Raw genomic sequence first — 21,099 nt, 5'->3', positions numbered from 1 at the left:
CAAAGGAAGCCACATCCATAGAAAAAGGAGGAGCATACTACATCAAGGGAACACCCTGTGGGATAAAAGAATCTGAACAACAGTCTTCAGCCCTAGACCTTCCCTCTGACAGAGGCTACCCAAATGAGAAGGAACCAGAAAACCAACCCTGGTAATATGACAAAACAAGGCTCTTCAACACCCCCCAAAAATTTCTCTAGCTCACTAGCAATAGATCCAAACCAAGAAGAAATCCCTGATTTACCTGAAAAAGAATTCGGGGGGTAGATATTAAGCTAATCAGGGAGGGACCAGAAAAAGGCAAAGTCCAATGCAAGGAAATCCAAAAAATGTTACAAGAGGTGAAGGGAGAAATATTCAAGGGAATAGATAGCATAAAGAAAAAATAAAAAATAAAAAATTCAGGAAACTTTGGACACACTTTTAGAAATGCAAAATGCTCTGGAAAGTCTCAGCAATAGAACTAAACAAGTAGAAGAAAGAAATTCAGAGCTCGAAGACAAGGTCTTTGAATTAACCCAATCCAAAAAAGACAAAGAAAAAAGAATAAGAAAACATGAACAAAGCCTCCAAGAAATCTGGGATTCTGTTAAATGACCACACCTAAGAATAATCAGTGTTCCTGAGGAAGAAGAGAATTCTAAAAGCTTCAAAAACATATTGGGGGAAACTTCCCTGGCCTTGCTAGAGACATGGACATCCAAATACAGAAGCATAAAGATCACCTGGGAAATTCATCCCAAAAAGGTCTTCGAATAGGCACATTGTCATCAGGTTATCCAAAGTTAAGATGAAGGAAAGAGGCTGGGCACGGTGGCTGAAGCCTGTAATCCCAGCACTTTGGGAGGCCGAGACAGGCGGATCATGAGGTCAGGAGATCGAGACCATCCTAGCTAACACAGTGAAACCCCGTCTCTACTAAAAAATACAAAAAAAAAAAACTAGCTGGGCGAGGTGGCGGGCGCCTGTAGTCCCAGCTACTTGGGAGGCTGAGGCAGGAGAATGGCATAAACCTGGGGAGCGGAGCTTGCAGTGAGCTGAGATCCGGCCACTGCACTCCAGCCTGGGTGACAGAGTGAGACTCCATCTCAAAAAAAAAAAAAAAAAAAAAAAGACAAAGGAAAGAATTTTAAGAGCTGTGAAACAGAAGCACCAGGTAGCCTATAAAGGAAAACCTATGAGATTAACAGCAGATTTCTCAGCAGAAACCCTATAAGCTAGAAGAGATTGGGGTCCTATCTCCAGCCTCTTCAAACAAAACAATTATCAGCTAAGAATTTTGTATCCAGCAAAATTAAGCATCATATATGAAGGAAAGATACAGTCGTTTTCAGACAAACAAATGCTGAGAGAATTCGTCATCACCAAGCCACCACTAGAAGAACTGCTAAAAGGAGCTCCAAGTCTTGAAACAAATCCTGGAAACACATCAAAGCAGAACCTCTTTAAAGCATAAATCACACAGGACCTATAAAACAAAAATGCAAGTTAAAAAGCAAAAACAAAACAACAACAACAACAACAAAAAGTACACAGGCAGCAAGGAGCATGATGAATGCAAACATACCTCACATTTCAATGCTAACATTGAATGTAAATGGCCTAAATGCTCCACTTAAAAGATACAGAACCACAGAATGGATAAGAATTCACCAACCATCTATTGCCTTCAGGAGACTCACCTAACACATAAGGACTCACATAAGGTAAAGGGGTGGGAAAAGGCATTTCATGCAAATGGACACCAAAAGCTAGCAGGGTATTCTTATATTAGACAAAACAAATTTTAAAGCAACAGCAGTTAAAAGAGACAAACAGGGACATTATATAATGGTAAAAGGCCTTGTCCAACAGGAAGATATCACAATCCTAAACATTTATGCACCTAACACTGGAGCTCCCAAATTTATAAAACAATTACTAATAGACCTAAGAAATGAGATAGACAGCAACACAATAATAGTGGGGGACTTCAATACTCCACTGACAGCACCAGACAGGTCATCAAGACAGAAAGTCAACAAAGAAACAATGAATTTAAACTATACCTTGGAACAAATGGACTTGACAGATATATACAGACATTTCATACAACAACTGCAGAATATACATTCTATTCAACAGTACATGGAACTTTCTCCAAGATAGATCATATGACAGGCAACAAAGCGAGTCTCGATAAATTTAAGAAAATTGAAATTATATCAAGCACTCTCTCAGACCACAGCAGCATAAAACTGGAAATCAACTCCAAAAGGAAGCTTCAAAACCATGCAAATACATGGAAATTAAATAACTTGCTCCTGAATGAGCATTGGGTCAAAAACGAAATCAAGACGGAAATTTAAAAATTCTTCAAACTGAATGACGATAATGACAAAACCTATCAAAACCTCTGTGATAGAGGAAAAGTGGTGCTAAGAGGAAAGTTCACAGTTCTAAATGCCTACATCAAAAAGTCTGAATGAGCACAATCTAAGGTCACACCTCAAGGAACTAGAGAAACTAGAACAAAGCAAATCCAAACCCAGCAGAGGAAAGGAAATAACCGAGATCAGAGCAGAACTAAATCAAATTGAAACAAACAAACAAAAAATACAAAAGATAAATGAAACAAAAAGCTGGTTCTTTGAGAAGATAAATAAAATTGATAGACCATTAGCAAGATTAACCAAGAAAAGAAGAGAGAAAATCCAAATAACTTCATTAAGAAATGAAACGGGAGATATTATAACTGATACCACTGAAATACAAAGGATCATTCGAGGCTACTGTGAATACATTTACAGACATAAACTAGAAAGTCTAGAAGAGATGGATACATTCCTGGAAAACTACAACCCTCCTAGCTTAAATCAGGAAGAATTAGATACCCTGAACAGACCCAGCTAGATTGAAATGGTAATTTAATAATTACCACTAAAAAAAAAAGTCCAGGACCAGACAGATTCAAGGCAGAATTCTACCAGACATTTAAAGAAGAATTGGTACCAATCCTTTTGACACTATTCCACAAGACAGAGAAAGAGGGAATCCTCCCTAATTCATTATATGAAGTCAGCATCACCTTAATACCAAAACCAGGAAAGGACATAACCAAAAAAGAAAAGTACAGACCAATATCCTTGATGAACACAGATGCTAAAATCTTTAACAAAATACTAGCTAACAGAATCCAACAATATATCAAAAAGATAATCCACCATGATCAAGTGGGTTTCACACCAGGGATGCAGGAATGGTTTAACATACGTAAGTCAATAAATGTGATACACCACATAAACAGAATTAAAAACAAAAATCACATGATCATCTCAATAGATGCAGAAAAAGCATTCAACAAAATCCAGCATCCTTTATGAAAATTCTCAGCAAAATCGGCATACAAGGGTCGTACCTTAATGTAATAAAAGCCATCTTTAAAAGCCATCTATGACAAACCCACAGCCAACATAATACTGTATGGGGAAAAGTTGAAAGCATTCCCTCTGAGAATTAAAACAAGACAGGGATGCCCACTTTCACCATTCCTCCTTAACACAGTACTGGAAGTCCTAGCCAGAGCAGCAGGAAAAGAGAAAGAAATAACGAGCATCAAAATCAGTAAAGAGGCAGTCAAACTTTCACTGTTTGCTGACAATATGATTGTTTACCTTGAAAACCCTAAGGACTCTTCTAGAAAGCTCATGCAACCAATAAAAGAATTCAACAAAGTTTCTGGATACAAGATTAATGTACACAAGTCAGTAGCTCTTCTATACACCAACAGCAAACAAGTGGAGAATCAAATAAAGAACTCAACCCCTTTTACAATAGCTCAAAAAAAAAAAAAATACTTAGGAATACACCTAAACAAAGGAATTGAAAGACCTCTACAAGGAAAACTACAAAACACTGCTCAAAGAAATCACAGATGACACAAACAAATGGAAACACATCCCATGCTCATGGAAGGGTAGAATCAATATTGTGAAAATGACTATACTATTGCCAAAAGCAATCTACAAATTCAATACAATCCCCATCAAAATACCACTACCATTCTTCACAGAATTAGAAAAAAAATTCTAAAATTCATATGGAACCAAAAAAGAGCCCACATAGCCAAAGCAAGACTAAGCAAAAAGAACAAATCTGAAGGCATCACATTACCTGATTTCAAACTATACTGTAAGGCCATAGTCACCAAAATAGTGTGGTAATGATATAAAAATAGGCACATAGACCAATGGAACACAATAGAGAACCCAGAAATAAACCCAAATACTTACAGCTAACTGATCTTTGACAAAGCCAACAAAAACATAAAGTGGGGAAAGGACATTCTTTTCAACAAATGGGAATAATTGGCTAGCCACCCGTAGGAGAATGACACTGGATCCTCATCTCTCACCTTACACAAAAATCAACTACACATGTACTAAGGACTTAAACCTAAGACCTGAAAGTGTAAAAATTCTAGAAGATAACATTGGAAAAACTCTTCTAGACATTGGCTTAGGCAAGGATTTCATAATCAAGAACCCAAAAGTAAATGCAATAACAACAAAGATAAATAGCTGGGACCTAATTAAACTAAAGAGCTTTTGCATGGCAAAAGGAACAGTCAGCAGAGTAAACAAGCCACAGAATTGGGAGAAAATCTTCAAAATCTATACATCTGACAAAGGACTAATATCCAGAATCTACAACAAACTCAAACAAATCAGTAAGAAAAAAATAATCCCATCAAGAAGTGGGCTAAGGACATGAATAGACAGTTCTCAAAAGAAGATATATAAATGGCCAACAAACACATGAAAAAATGCTCAACATCACTAATGATCAGGGAAATACAAATCAAAACCACAATGTGATACCATCTCACTCCTGCAAGAATGGCCATAATCAAAAAATCCAAAAACAGTAGATGTTGGCGTGGATGTGGTGAACAGGGAACACTTTTGCACTGCTGGTGGGAATGTAAACTAGTATGGCCTCTATGGAAAACAATATGGAGATTCCTTAAAGAACTAAAAGTAGAACTACCATTGGATCCAGCAATCCTACTACTGGGTATCTACTCAGAGGAAAAGAAGTCATTATTCAAAAAAGATACTTACACATTTACAGCTGCACAATTCACAATTGCAAAATCATGGAACCAACCCAAATGCCCATCGATCAACAAGTGGATAAAGAAACTGTGGTAGGTATATATATGTATGTGTGTGTGTATGTATGTATGTACATATATGTATGATGGAATACTACGCAGCCATAAAAAGGAATGAATTAACAGCATTTGCAGTGACCTGGATGAGACTGGAGACTATTATTCTAAGTGAAGTAACTTGGGAATGGAAAACCAAACATCGTATGTTCTCACTGATATGTGGGAGCTAAGCTATGAGGACGCCAAGGCACAGAATGACACAATGGACTTTGAGGACTTGGGGGGAAGAAAGGGAGGGGAGCAAGGGATTAAAAGACTACAAATATGGTACAGTGTATACTGCTTGGGTGATAGGTACACCCAAATCTCACAAATCACCACTAAATAACTTATTCATGTAACCAAATACCACCTGTACCCCAATAACTTATGGAAAAACTAAAAATAATAAAAATTAAAAATAAAATGTTTATTGGAAAAAAAAGAATGATTCCTAACTAAAGACAAAACAGAAAGTTCATTAGGAATTTATTTTTATATGTTTACTTTTATTAATATAAAAATCTTTATAATCTATTTTGTAGTGTATAATAAATACACTCTCAAGAATACTGAAGCAAAAGCTGGTACTCACTAAATAAGGGAAATTAAAATATGTAATGGGCTTTGTGTGATCAAATTCCTCTTGGAATTTAAAATGCAGATCAGGGAAAGATATGACACTTAAAGTTCTAAATTAAATAACTGCATAAGAAAATTCATGAAAACCACTTTAACAATAATACGAATGGTTTCACAAACTGAAATCTTCCATAAGACAAATCATGATCCCATATTTACTGACTATTCATTCACCATACTTGGGGGTATGTTCAACTTTCACTGAATCTATTAACTTTAAAAGAAGTGACAGCAGTTGTTTAGAGCCCAGGCCCTTCTTGACAACCACTGAACTTGCTTCTCTGAATAGTGCATTAAGGAGCATCTGACTAGAAGTTAAGATGTCATGTATTCTTAGGAAGTTAGGATTGTGGTCTCCAGTTTCGTAGATACTAACATTGGGACAGCTTCAGGAAGGAAATGCTATTAAGGCTTTAACTACAGACCCTACAGAATCTTAGTAACAACTCATACCTCAATTGGAAAATGAATTCAGAGTTCCAACTTGAATTGCTAGCGATATATTTTGCCCCGTTCTCCCCCAGCACCCTGCCTGTCAGGGAGGGAGAAGAGATTCCTGTACCTCCAAGCCATTTGTGGTAGCTCCAACGATCTGGGGAAAGGGCTCCAAAAGTAGGATAGCAGCACGTAAGGCAAACAGTAAGCCAGTTACACTTGTTGAGGTAATCTCAGCACTTTGCCAGACCTTTTTCCCGGGGAAGTCTCACAATGCAACACTCAGGTATACTGTAGTTTATTTTGTCTGTAAGGGCAAATCTTATGCATTCTAAACATTCTAAACAACCATCTTAGAAATGAGCCTCTGGAACACAGACATATGTAAGATGTAACTGCCATACTCAAAACAAATTTTTTCAACTAAGACTGAGGTAAGTGACAAGCTGACTGACAATAAAGGAAACTGCCAGAGTTCGCATTTAATAAATTATTTTAAAATGAGAATCCATTCTACAATCAACATTCAGAGAGTTAAACGACCTCTGGGTTAATGACCATATCACCTCCCTCAAAATTTTACAGATAAACTAAGGCAGACAGAGGTTAAGAGATTTCCCAAAAGTCAGAGGACTTAACAGCTACGTCTGCAGATTCCTATCCAATGTTTTTCCTAATATTGCATGCAATTTTTGACAGACTACTCACAACCAAACTATATCTTTCAGAATTCTATCTTTCAGAGCATTTTAGTGATTAGGTCTGGCACAACTTACAACTGTAATTAGACAGTTTTCCCTGTGGACAGGACTAATTACAGCTGTACTTAGTGCCAACTCCCAAGCAGGCCTCCAAGCACCACAAACTTCTTGCCCCTCCCCAAACTTCTCCAGGTGTTTTACAGCTTTGTTATCTTTTTCCATGTTTCTACACTGTACATTTATACCAAAAAGTAAATGACTTGGAAAAAAAAATGTTGTTCCTCTTGAAAAGAAGTATTTACATTTTAACAAAAAGTAACACCTTCAGCTCTAAACAGCATCAGAAATTTCAGCGTCAGAGGGGTAAGAGTTGGCTCTGAACTAGATGTTCTGTATTTAAAATGTGGGAATATAATAATCCTTAACTAGTGAATATGGAAATAAATGGTTGTGCTGTTCCTATATTTATTCTGTATTATGCATTTAGGCTAAGTTAAAGTAGAAAAATGTGTTTAATGAAATATTTCCAATTTATGTAGAATTTTGTAAAGAAAACTAAAAAAAAAAAAAAAAAAAAAAACATGTACAGCAGCAGTGGAGCAGCAGTTCTGGGGGAAGAATGGAAATCTAAGAAAGCAATGGCCCAGAAAAGTGTACCTATTATTTTTCCGTATTTCAGGGTGTCAAGAAACAACACTGCCTATTTCCCTATTTCCCTGCCCCTCTCCCCAAGCCCGTGAAATCTTGGTTAACACGCCATTCCAGCTGCCTTGAAACCTGGGGCTGACCTAGGGAGGAGAGGTTACTCTGGCTCGTTGCAGGACAAGCTGGGCAGGAAATAACGGAAACTCAGGCACAGGGCAGCCAGGCAAAATTTTAATAGAAATTCAGAGGAAGTCACACTAAAATGCACCAAACTTAAACCTTTCAACAGGTAGTTCATTTTTCCTAAAAACAAATTCGGCAACCAGGTATAGAACTCAGGAAGAACCTGTGTTCGGCCCTGAGCACCAAAAAAGGGTGGAAATTCTGCGACATTGTAGTTACAGAGAGAGAGACAGCATTTAAAGGAACTATGAAGGTTCATCCAGGTAAATCATCTCCCCGGCTTTCTATCCCTGTTAGAAGGAATGTGCTAAATGTTTTACGCTGACTACTTCATCCCTCCTCAAAACAGACCTTTGGATTTTTATAGCATGATGATGATGATAACCTGGCTAACACCTACAGTGATTTATTACTACACATCAGGCACTACTGTAAGCATTCTAGGTAAGTAGTTAGTTTACTTCTCCAAACAATCTCCTAAGTAATTATTACCCCTGGGTGACACATATTGGAAACTGAAGCACAGTAAGGTTAGGTCATTGCTCAAAGTCGCAGAGTTACTAAGTGTCAGAGCCAGGATTCAGACTCATGCAATCCCTTTGTATTCTATATACAAATTTCTATTCTCCAAAGCAAACATTGATTTTTCTCTCCAATAAGCCAGCTCTTCCTTCTTCATTCCTCTTTCAGTTAATGGTCTCTACCCAGTCACTGAGGTGAGAAACCAGAACAGCACTTCATCTAGCGCCTAGTCAATTCTCCCACTTGACTGCTTACTGGTTCACCTCTGCATCTGCTGCTCTATGACCTTGCGTACTTGACTTCCTCTAAGCTTCAGTTTCTCATCTATACAACTGAGTTCATAAGAGTACCTGCAGTTGTTGTGAATATCAACATTAAATGAGATAACTTATGTAAAATGCATAGCACAGTGCCTGCAGATTGCAGGAAGATCAATAGTTATTTGATATTATCATCATCACCTTGAATCTGGTCCTTCCCTTCTAATCTTACACCTAAGCATCCTTAGACCTTCAACTCCTCTCTTACTTGCAATACTAACAACCTCCTACTTGATCACCTTGTCTGGTCTACTTTTTGTCTAATCTAAATATACAACCACTAAAAATGTCACTCATATCCCTTGGAATGACAAACGTCACTCCAATTCATAGGGAAGAAGATCCCAACTGCGTATTATCAAAGTACGCAATACCTGCCACAATTTAGCCTCTCCAAACTCCCAACACATAACGTGTTGTACCACCCTGGACTTCCTTCAAAGGGTATACACTTTCTCAATTAATTTATCATGTTGCTATGGAAATTCCCATTAATTCTCAATTAATTACTTTTCCACATGCCTCTATCTTATCACTCATCACACTGTATTGTATTGTTTCTTTTAAAACTAGATTATACTTTTCTTAAGAAAGGAAACCAGATCTTATTTGATCAGAAAAATATTAGCATCTAACGCAGTACCACAGATATGAGTTCAATAAATAAACACCAATTCATTTAATACTAACTTTGATAGAAAACATTTTAGTATTCAAATACCTTTAGGAAATCTTCCCACAGCTAAGGCTGTGAGAAACGAATAGACACATTTACAAAAGCCTTTCTCTATTCCACAATAAGCATTTAAGGCACTACTGAAACACCGAAAAACCTCACCAAACATTTTTCATATTAAAACCAAAACCTTCAGCAATAAAATTTTAGATGCTTATTCATACTATGTTAAAGATTATAATTTAGAGCACACAGTTTAAACGTTCTTGAAAATCAATTATAAGCATAATGGTTTTCCACACCTCCTGAGGAATGCCAAAACCACAGCTTGGAGCCTTATCCTAAATGTGAAATGAAAATAATGAAAGTCATTTATGTAGCTGTACTACAATAATAAACTTTTTTCATAAATATTTTGCATAAGGTTAAAGATTCTGCAAAATAAGTTTTAGAAGATTCTGCAAAATAAGTTTTAGACATACTGAACACAGATATTTATAAGCTTTAAATATACCTTGCATGTATAGATAGCACGTTCCCTCTTATTTCACAATTCTTAAGACACACAAAAAATTAGTTTCCCTTCAAAAGAAAGAAAAATAATAATTGAGGCAGTCAATTACAGAAAAATGTGTTTACTGTTGTAAAACGTTTCACACCAAGAAAGATAACCACAAGTTCAAACTGAGATCCGGTGGCTGAATGTATTGTTCTATAATCATGTGTGGAGATGGATAGTTAGGGGAGCAGGGCACAGAACACAAATAAGAAAGGAATACATATAAATATTTTCTGAGCAAGGGCATTTCAAATTCCACCCACATAATTTTTTTTCCTACCACACTGGGTAGTTTCTATCAGTAAATACTGGGTAATTTCTATCACTGTGGTCTAAATGTAGACTTGTGTGAAGAAAAAAAGGTTAAAGTTAAAGGGTTAAAATAAGCAAATTACATACTGAAAACCAAACACTTTGGGTTTCTATGATGCACAGGCATCTTTTGGTTATGAGATCACTTTCTTAAAATACATTAAAATTTTCAAAAGGTTGGTAGTATAACAGAAAGAATAGTAGACTAAAAGTCAAGAGATTCTCAGTTTTCTGTTTTGCCTTGTTCTCTTTAGGATCTCAGGCAAGGTGCTTAACCTTTCTGATGCCCATTATTCTTACAGAGATTTAAAAAACAAAAACTAGATGATCTCTAAAGACCTCTTTGGGTTGTGAACTTTTATGAGAATACAACATTCAGAAAATGTAGTAAGTATCAAGATTAATTTAAGATTAAAATTATACATCTTGAATGTTTCCTTAAACTGTGCATAATCAGGTTTTATCAAAACTGCCTTACTGGGTTCTATTTTTAAAAAAATAAGGTGAAGAGAAAATAAATATATTTCAGTAATGTGGAACAAATGACTTTAGAAACAGTCTCCAAAATGTTTAAATAAGGCTAATAGAGAAATATTTCAAGAATAATTATCAGTATTACTGTCTTTGGAAGCATCATTAAGCAGAAATTCAGGAAATGGCAAAAGATTTTAATCTTGAACAAACTCTAAGTCATAATACAGTAAACGTGCCATGAAGTCTAGACACTCAAATATGAAAAGTAGGATAAAAGTGAGCTAATGGATATAAGCAGCTCTTACAAGTCACACAGGATACACTGATTTTTTTTTTTTTTTTTTTTTTTTGAGATGTAATCTCACTCTTGTTGCCCAGGCTGGAGTGCAGTGGTGCAATCTCGGCTCACTGCAGCCTCCACCTCCTAGGTTCAAGCGATTCTTGCGCCTCCGCCTCCTCAGTACCTGGGATTACAGGTATGCATCACCACACCTAGCTAATTTTTTGTATTTTTAGTAGAGACAGGGTTTCACCAAGTTGGCCAGGTTGGTCTCGAACAATAAGCATAAACCAGACCCATCTTAGGCAAATCAAGATGTTTGGTCATACCAGTGATAAGTAACCAGAGAAGCTATCACCTTAGAAATGGGTTGTGGATGTTCAGAATAAGTGAACTGAGCCCTGAACTAGATGGGCATGAGTGGAGATTACTAGCCTAAGATGTTTTTTTCTAGTCACATGATATTGCCCTGAAATATCATGGGCTATTTCTTCTGGGTACATCTTCCTATATAAGGATCTTGGGATTTGAAGAAAGTTCTAGATTCATCTCTAGATGAACATTCAAAAGACATTAACATATAGATGGTATATGAAACCTTAGAAATAGATGAGATCATCAAAGGAAAGCACAAAGGAAGAGAAGTGAGGAGGAGGAGAGAATCTAGAGGCTCACCAACATGAAGGAGCTGGCAAAGAAGAATCCAGCCAAGGAGACTCAGAAGGAGTGGTTAGAGGGGTAGGAGGAAAACCAAAAAAGAGGTGTGTGTGTGTGTGTGCGCGGCACACACGCGTGCACGTGCCCACAGGTATATATATATACACACACACATGTAAATATATATACACAAATAAACATGTAATTATACACACACACACATATACATACATAAAATTTCACAAGTCAAGAGAGAACAGAGGGTTAAGAAATGAATGGTTAATATTTTCATATGCATCACATTGGGGGCCAGGAAGACAAGTCAGTATTCTCCTAGTTTCCCAAGATGACTTGTAAGTCATTATTATTTGATTTTATCTACTTTTAAGATTATATTATAGCTATATTTATAGTTGTCACCTACTGACCTTTGAGTCAGCCATCTCCATTTACTGGGAATGTTGTCATATTACTATCTTCCTTTCCATACAGGAGCTATATATTCTGAAGACTTCATTATCCATAAGAACAATTAATCCCGACACACAGGACTTAAAGCTCTTTGCCTTTTTCTTCTTCAATGACCCCTACTTTGCAGAAGGCTAGCCTGGTTTAGTAGTCAGGCATAAGTGCTTCAAAGCTAGAAGGACTCAGAAAGACACAGGTACTTCCTAGCTGTGTGCCTTGGGAAAAGTTATTTAATCTCACTGACCCCCAGTTTCCTCATCTGTAAAATGTTGATACTAATATGTGAAACAGAAGCATAATAACCTATGGAAAATATTTAGTATAGTGACTACTACACAGTGTTCAATGAATAGTAGCTTTTATTAATATTGTTATAATTAGCACTATTAATCTTGGCTATCCACCCATCACTGGTCATTCTTTGGCCCTTATCATCACCTGAAACTGTTCTAACTCCAGAATCTTAAATTGAGAATTCTCACATCATATGTGCCAATTTTTCCATCTCTAGTACTCTTTTATTTCCATTAATCCTGCCCTTTACTCATTTAGATTCTTCATCCTCTTCATTATCCACGTTTACCAGCCTTGTCTTGGCTTGGCTTTGTTCTTTAATAAGTAGGATTCCCTTCAATTAGCAGCCTCATTACCACTCTCTATTCCTTGACTTCCCACTACCCCCTACTCAAGTTTTCCATTACATCTTCCCTTCCAATCTCAAACCAGGTTCAGTCTCCTTGTTTTCTGCATTGTTATGGGGGGTGGGGAAGGGGAGTGGTCCAGGTTCAGTCTATTTGTTTTCTGCATTGTTATGGGGGACAGGGAAGGGGAGTGGGAGCAGGCAGGCTGCTGGAGAACACTGCTTCACCATCCTGTTGGCCTCTGTACATTTGTGATTTCAAGCCTTGGAAGGGTATTCATCATGATTCAGCAAGGAGGTCACATGCCCCTAGTTAAGTCCCTTTTCCAATCTCAATAGTAACTTTTCTTTTGCCCTCAAGCATACTCCAACCCATGTTCTTCCTTCTCAATCTCAGCAGATAATCTTACTTCACAGAGAAAAGAGATGCCATCCTGGATACTAACTTATATCTATATCTACCCACTATTTCCTTTTCGTTTTTAAACAAAAAGATACATCATTCCTCTTCTTCAGGGTAACTCTTTCATTTGTCCTCTTGGACCTGACTCTTCCATTTCCTCTGGTTACATTTGATCAATTATCTTCTATCTCTTGTGACTTCAATTTTCTTCCTCTTCAATGGTCTGTTTCCCTCAATCCACTAAAGTGTTCTTGGCTTCTCCATCCTTAAAACAAACTAACCTTTCCAATGATCACATCTACTTCCTCAAGCTCCACCCACTAACCTCCCTACATTACCGAAAGGATTTGAAAGAATATATTTACTGAATAAATGAAAATTGTTTTATTGGGTTTTAGGCTTCTCTCCTGAACACCAGGCCTTTTTTTTCTTAATGTATTTATATCTGACTCAGTTTCAATAAAGGAAATAAAACAGCTAATTCCACCAAATTGAAGAAAACCGATGGATTTCACATCTCCAAATCCACTCCTCCACCCGTATTTCTTAAATTATGAGTAATTATCTGCATCACCATTCACCCTCAGACAATCTAGAATCCTTAAAGCCTGCTTTGATTCCTCCCTCTCCTTTATCCATAACTACACGAGGCCTTTCTAAAATCTCTCACATCTGCCCCCTTTGTGCCTTCCTGGGATTATTACTGTTGAGGTCTTTCTCATCTTACACTAATTGAAAGGGATGTTGTGAGGGTTAAATAAAATAATAAATGGGAATGTACTCTGTAAGTTATAAAGTACTATACAAAGATTATCATAAAAATACTATTATATATTTGGCATAAGTAAGCATGAAGTTACCTTAATATGACTTGTTCTTAAACAAATTCTGGGTCTTAGCAACCAGTGCTTTCTTTTCTAATTACAAATCACTAAGCACTTGGCAAGCTGGTCTATAGCTTTTCTAGGAATCAATCAGTGTCAAGATTTTCAATATACAGTTTCTTGACTTTACCCTCCTCTCCCCCCATTTTAAAATGTAAAATATGCAATTCTTCAGGTTTCTGGAAAAAATCTTCTATCCTCTTTTTTAAAAAAGACTTTATTTTTTAGAAGAGTTTTAGGTTCACAGCAAAATAGAGTGGGAAGTACAGAGTTTCCATGTATACCCTGCTCTCACACATGTACAGCCTCCCCAACTATGGACAGCACTCCTAAACTGGTACATTTGTTATAATCAATGAACCTACACTGACAGGTCATTATCACCCAAAGTCCACAGTTTACATTAGGATTCACTCTTGATGTTGTATATTCTATGGGTTTCGACAAATGTATAATGACATGTAGCCACCACTGTGGTATCTATAGAATAGTTTCACTGCCCGAAAAATCTTCAGTGCTCTGCCTATTCATCCCTCCTTCTCTTCACCACTAATCTTTTTACTGTCTCCATAGTTTTGCCTTTCCCAGAATGCCATATACTTATAATCATAAAGTATGCAGACTTTTCAGGTTGCCTTTTTTCACTTAGTGATATGCACTGAAGATTTCTCCATGTCTTTTCATGGTCAAGCCACTTCTAAACACGACTTTACTAAGGTATAACTGACATGTAACAAACCACATATTTAAAGTGCATAATTTGATACGTTTCAACATATGTGTACACCCATGAAACCATCATCAAATCAAGATAGCAAACATATCTAGTACCCCCTGAAGATTCCTAGTACTCTACTGTTCTCCCTCTTTCCCGCCCCTTCCCTCTGTACCTGATCTCCAGGCCAGCACTGATCTGCCTTCTGCCATTATAGATTAATAGGCATTTTCTAGAATTTTATAGATGCAACAATGCAGTACGTACTTTTTTTTTTTTCTTTTTGGTCTGGCTTTTTTCATGCTGTGTAATTATTTAGAGATTTATCCATGTTGTTGTGTGATCTAAAGTTCATTCTTTGTTATTGCTAAGTAGTAATGTTACATAAACACTGCTTTTTAAAGATGAGTGGCATTAGTTTTATAAACATTTCTAATATGTGTAGTACTCTACCTTAGTGTTCATTTATTTCTTCCATTCAGTTAAAATAGTGAAAAGCTCTCCTGTGTCCTCATCCATTTTGTGTTTTAATTTCAAAGAATCATATTTGAATGGAACAAATGACTAGCCTTTTGAAAATTATTTGATTCCTTTCTTGATTAAGATGATCAATTTTAAACATTAATCTTTCATGTTATTAGGTAAGACTTTTGTTTTTCAGCAGTTACACCTGGAAAGCCTTCAACATTTCCAAACATATCGGACCTCTCTCATTACTGTAAATAAAGCCAGGGGATTAAGAGGTACAAAGCCAAATACTGGTGAGATGCAGCAGCAAAAGAAAGCAATATCAAAGACAATACAGTGTCCTCAAAGACTCCAAGATCAGTTTATAATTAGCTATTAATCTGACAGATGTTTACGCATTTTTAAGATATATTTAGGTTGAAAATCCATTTTTAAAAATTAGCTTATTTCCTGGTTCTTAAAGTGCAGACTTTAAATTCCAGGAGACTGATATATACATACATATGTTTTGTTTGTTTAGAGATGACATGTTGGCCGGGCACAGTGGCTCACGCCTGTAATCCCAGCACTTCGGGAGGCTAAGAGGGGCGGATCACAAGGTCAGGAGATTGAGATCATCCTGGCTAACATGGTGAAACCCCATCTCTACTAAAAACACAAAAAATTAGCCAGGCGTGGTGGTGGGCACCTGTAGTCCCAGCTACTCGGGAGGCTGAGGCAGGAGAATGGCGTGAACCCAGGAGGCAGAGCTTGCAGTGAGCCGAGATTGGGCCACTGCACTCCAGCCTGGGCAACAGAGTGAGACTCCATCTCAAAAAAAAAAAGAGAGATGACGTGTTGCTGTGTTGCCCAGGCTGGACTCGAATGGGCTCAAACGATCCTCCCACCTCAGTCTCCCAAGTAACTGGGACTATAGGCACAAGCCACAGCACCTGGCTTCGGAGACTGATAGACTTTTTAATCCACGTTTTACGGGGCAAATTCTATTGCTACAAATACTATATAATTTGATTTAAAAGATCTCCATTTAACATGTGATGGCCCATTTATTTCAAGCCATCTTTACTGAAACAAAAGAATTAGGCTAATCCCTGCATATTACTAACTTATCAGTGTTAAATGAAATTTATAGGAGGTCATTGGTTTAGACTGAGCTCCTCCTGCACTAGGGCCAACAGATCAAATAAAAATGGAGTCACTCATGCTGAAATTCCACGTCACCAAGCCAAAACTAAATTGTTTATCTGACCTTCCAAGCAATCAGGAGAGATGGAGTTAGTAGTTAAATTCCAAACATGCCAGTTGATATGATATGATATGATCTGATAAGACTGACATAAGGAAGTCCCATCTGCTTTAACCTTAATTAGACATATGACCAATTTGCTTTTTCTTTTCTGTTTCTGCTTTCCTCACCCCTTTTCAGTCTATATGGTAGTACTCCTTTATCCACAGATTCATTTTCCAAGGTTTCAGTTATCTGAGGTCAAGTGCGGTCTGAAAATATTAAATGGAAAATTCCAGAAATAATTCAAAATTTCAAATTGCACCCTGTTCGGAGTAGCATGATGAAGTCTCATACCATCCTGCTCTATAGTGTATATAGGATTCAGTACTATCCACCATTTCAGGCTTCCACTGGGGATCTTAGAACATATCCCCCCAAGGCTGGGTGCAGTGGCTCAGGCCCGTAATCCCAGCACTTTGGGAGGCCAAGGTGGACAGATGAGTTGAGGTCAGGAGTTTGAGACCAGCCTGGGCAACGTGGTGAAACCACATCTCCACTAAAATTACAAAAATTAGCCTGGCATGGTGGCAGGCACCTGTAGTCCCAGCTACTTGGGAGGCTAAGGCAGGAGAATCGCTTGACCTGGGAGCCAGAGTTTGCAGTGAGCTGAGATCACACCACCGCACTCTGGCCTGGGCAACACAGCAAGACTCCATCTCAAAACACACACACACACACACACACACACACACACATCCCTTCAAGATAAGGTAAGACTACCATAAAACCAACCACTTCTGCTCGGCTCATCAGAACACTTGTTCTATTTTATAGAATGAGGTGTTGCCTGATTCTAGAATGCAAATAAAAGTGAAGTAAGATCTTTAAGCTAAATTTGTTGTAATTTTGTCTTTTGACATTACAAAGTATTAAAAATGAGTCATTTCCATTGTAATTTTGCAAATGGCCAAGTAAAGCCACACCTGATAACATTTTAGGGCTTAAAAATCTTGAACTTGGTCCAGCACAGTGGCTCATGCCTGTAATCCCAGCACAGTGGGCGGCCGAGGAGGGCAGATCACGAAGTCAGGAGATTGAGACCATCCAGGCTAACACAATGAAACCCCACCTCTACTAAAAATACAAAAAATTAGCCGGGCGTGGTGGCACACGCCTGTAGTCTCAGCTACTCTGGAAGCTGAGGCAGGAGAATTGGCTGAACCCGGGAGGTGGAGGTTGCAGTGAGCCAAGATCTCGCCTCTGTACTCCAGCCTAGGTGACAGAGCAGGACTCTGTCTCCACAGAAATCTTTAGTAAAAGGTGAAAGATTTATACAATATGAAGAGAAACCAGAGAATGACTCTGTCTCAAAAAAAAAAAATATTGAACTTAAGCCGGCAACTAAAGATAATTCAGGAAAAGATTAATCAGATGAAGGTGTTCAAGTTAAATACAGCAACAGACCAAAAAGGTACTCTGAAATTCTGGACTATATGGCTTTCTCTACAACTGAAACTAACAAAGACATTATGTGAGTGCAATCAAACAAAAATAAAATTACACTTGGGAAAAGAATGACTAAGTTGGTCCAAAAGAACTAAGAAGAAAATAATCATGAAACCAAAGTTGGCTGTTTATGTGTGAAAATTTTAACCCCCTGGTATAGTCAAGGTAATGTAAAATGTTTCTTCAAAACAAAGCGCGTTTACTACTAATAATCTCGGCTCTGACAAAAATTCTTTGCTTGGCCGAACTTACTTAGGCTTTTGAATTTTCTGTGAGGCCCATCTATGCACTTCCCTGCAAAATCCAGTATTAGCAAAGAACCCTGCTAAGTCTGTTTAGCATAACATCCTGGATATCTAATCATCCTAAATATCTGATCAGGTTCCTCATCCTCCACCATTCCCCAGGTAATGTCTGATCACCCTGGCCTGTCTTCAGCAAGAATCCTGTTAGGTCGGCTTAGCCAGAATCCCCCTTATCCCTGTTGTTTCCTTTTAGCAATTTTCCATCCACGGATCCCCACACTGCTCTTTGGCTATAAATTCCCATTTTCCCATGCTGTATTCGGAGTTGAGCCCAGTCTCTCTCCCCTACTGCAGGGACCCACTCTGCAGAGGTCTCTATATCTACTGAGATGGTCCTGAATAAAGTCTTACTTACCATTCTTAAACAAGTATCACTGAATAATTTTTTTCTTTAAAAACTTGGATGTCTAATTTTATTGTCTTCTAACCAACTCCCAACCTTCTCCCCACTAAACCCACTCCTCTTATAAACCTAATCCAGTACACAAGTACCCCATCTTTCTACTCGCTCGGAACTACATTTTGGAGTCTTTTATCCTCTACCCTCAATTTACCCTGAAATCAATGACCTCTCATCACCTCCACCAATTCCACTCTGGTCCAAGCTACATTATCTCTGGCCTGGATTACGGCAACAGTTCCGGACTGGTATCCCAGCTTCTGCTCCTGCTCAACCCTTACCCTACAACAAAGTCTATTCTCCATCCAGCCACCAGAATGATCATTTTTAAAAGGCAAGCCTGGGGCCGAGTGCAGTAGCTCATGCCTATAATCCCAGAATGTTGACACACCAAGGTGGATGGATCACTTGAACTCAGGAGTTTGAGACCAGCCTGGGCAACATGGCAAAACCCCATCTTTAGAAAAAATTAGCCGGGCACAGTGGGTGATATGTGCCTGAAGTCCCAGTTACTTCAGAGGCTGAGGTGAGATCACCTGAGCCTGGGAAGTCAGGGCTGCAGTAGGCTGTGATCATGCCACTGCACTGCAGCCTGGGAAACAAAGTGAGATCCTGTCTCGAAAATAAAATAAAATAAAAGGTAAGTTTAGTTAGATCCCATTTGTCAATTTTGGCATTTGTTGCCATTGCTTTTGGTGTTTTAGACATGAAGTCCTTGCCCATGCCTATTTCCTGAATGGTATTGCCTAGGTTTTCTTCTAGGGTTTTTATGGTTTTAGGTCTAACATTTAAGTCTCTAATCCATCTTGAATTAATTTTTGTATAAGGTGTAAGGTAGGGATCCAGCTTCAGCTTTCTACTTATGACTAGCCAGTTTTCCCAACACCATTTATTAAATAGGGAATCCTTTCCCCATTTCTTGTTTTTGTCAGGTTTGTCAAAGATCAGATGGTTGTAGATGTGTGGTACTATTTCTGAGGGCTCTGTTCTGTTCCATTGGTCTATATCTCTGTTTTGGTCCCAGTACCATGCTGTTTTGGTTACTGTAGCCTTATAGTATAGTTTGAAGTCAGGTAGCATGATGCCTCCAGCTTTGTTCTTTTGGCTTAGGATTGTCTCGGCAATGCGGGCTCTTTTTTGGTTCCATATGAACTTTAAAGTGGTTTTTTCCAATTCTGTGAAGAAAGTCATTGATAGCTTAATGGGGATGGCATTGAATCTATAAACTACCTTGGGCAGTAGTGAACAATCTACAGAATGGGAGAAAATTTTTGCAATCTACTCATCTGACAAAGGGCTAATATCCAGAACCTACAAAGAACTCAACAAATTTACAAGAAAAAAACAACCCCATCAAAAAGTGGGCAAAGGACATGAACAGACACTTCTCAAAAGACATTTATGCAGCCAACAGACACATGAAAAAATGCTCATCATCACTAGCCATCAGAGAAATGCATATCAAAACCACAATGGGATTCCATCTCACACCAGTTAGAATGGCGATCATTAAAAAGTCAGGAAATAACAGGTGCTGGAGAGGATGTGGAGAAATAGGAACTTTTACACTGTTGGTGGGACTGTAAACTAGTTCAACCATTGTGGAAGACAGTGTGGCGATTCCTCAAGGATCTAGAACTAGAAATACCATTTGACCCAGCCATCCCATTACTGGGTATATACCCAAAGGATTATAAATCATGCTGCTGTAAAGACACATGCACACATATGTTTATTGTGGCACTATTCACAATAGCAAAGACTTGGAACCAACCCAAATGTCCATCAATGACAGACTGGATTAAGAAAATGTGGCACATGTATACCATGGAATACTCTGCAGCCATAAAAAAGGAAGAGTTCATGTCCTTTGTAGGGACATGGATGCAGCTGGAAACCATCATTCTCAGCAAACTATTGCAAGAACAGAAAACCAAACACCGCATGTTCTCACTCATAGGTGGGAACTGAATAATGAGAACACTTGTACACAGGAAGAGGAACATCACACACTGGGGCCTGTTGTGAGGTGGGGTGGGGAGGGATAGCATCAGGAGATATATCTAATGTAAATGACGAGTTAATGGGTGCAGCACACCAACATGGCACATGTATACATATGTAACAAACCTGCACATTGTGCACATGTACCCTAGAACATAAAGTATAAAAAATAAAATAAAATAAACACATCAAAATAAATAAATAAATAAATAAATAAATAAATAAAAGGTAAGGTTCTTTACTCAAAGGGTTGACTCCCTTTTCACTGAGAGTAGAAACTCAAGGCCTTAAAAGGGCCTTCAAGGCCTTACACAGTCTAATCTCCCACCACACTAACCTCTTTGACTTTATTTCTACTCCTCTTTGCTTTCTCCACCACAGCCAAATCAGCCTCTCTGCTGTCCTCAAACATGCCCAGCACACAGGGCTTCTGCGAGCCCTTCTGCCTTCCTCTCTGCTAGCACATCCTTCCCTCAGA

General features: G+C 38.1%; 1 protein-coding gene and 1 pseudogene across 10 annotated transcripts in view; both read right to left on the bottom strand.

Moving 5' to 3' along the window:
* LYST (lysosomal trafficking regulator) overlaps positions 1-21,099 on the bottom strand; it is a 217,038-nt gene that overhangs the window by 177,219 nt on the left and 18,720 nt on the right. The gene's annotated exons all lie outside the window — the stretch shown is intronic.
* On the bottom strand, positions 17,702-17,751 carry LOC123570818 (U5 spliceosomal RNA; annotated as a pseudogene).

Source organism: Macaca fascicularis, chromosome 1 (genome assembly GCF_037993035.2).
Source record: "Macaca fascicularis isolate 582-1 chromosome 1, T2T-MFA8v1.1".
In the NCBI taxonomy this organism is placed as follows: Eukaryota; Metazoa; Chordata; class Mammalia; order Primates; family Cercopithecidae; genus Macaca; species Macaca fascicularis.
The sequence above is the reverse complement of the archived record's forward strand: the minus strand, read 5'-3'. Positions and strand labels throughout refer to the sequence as shown.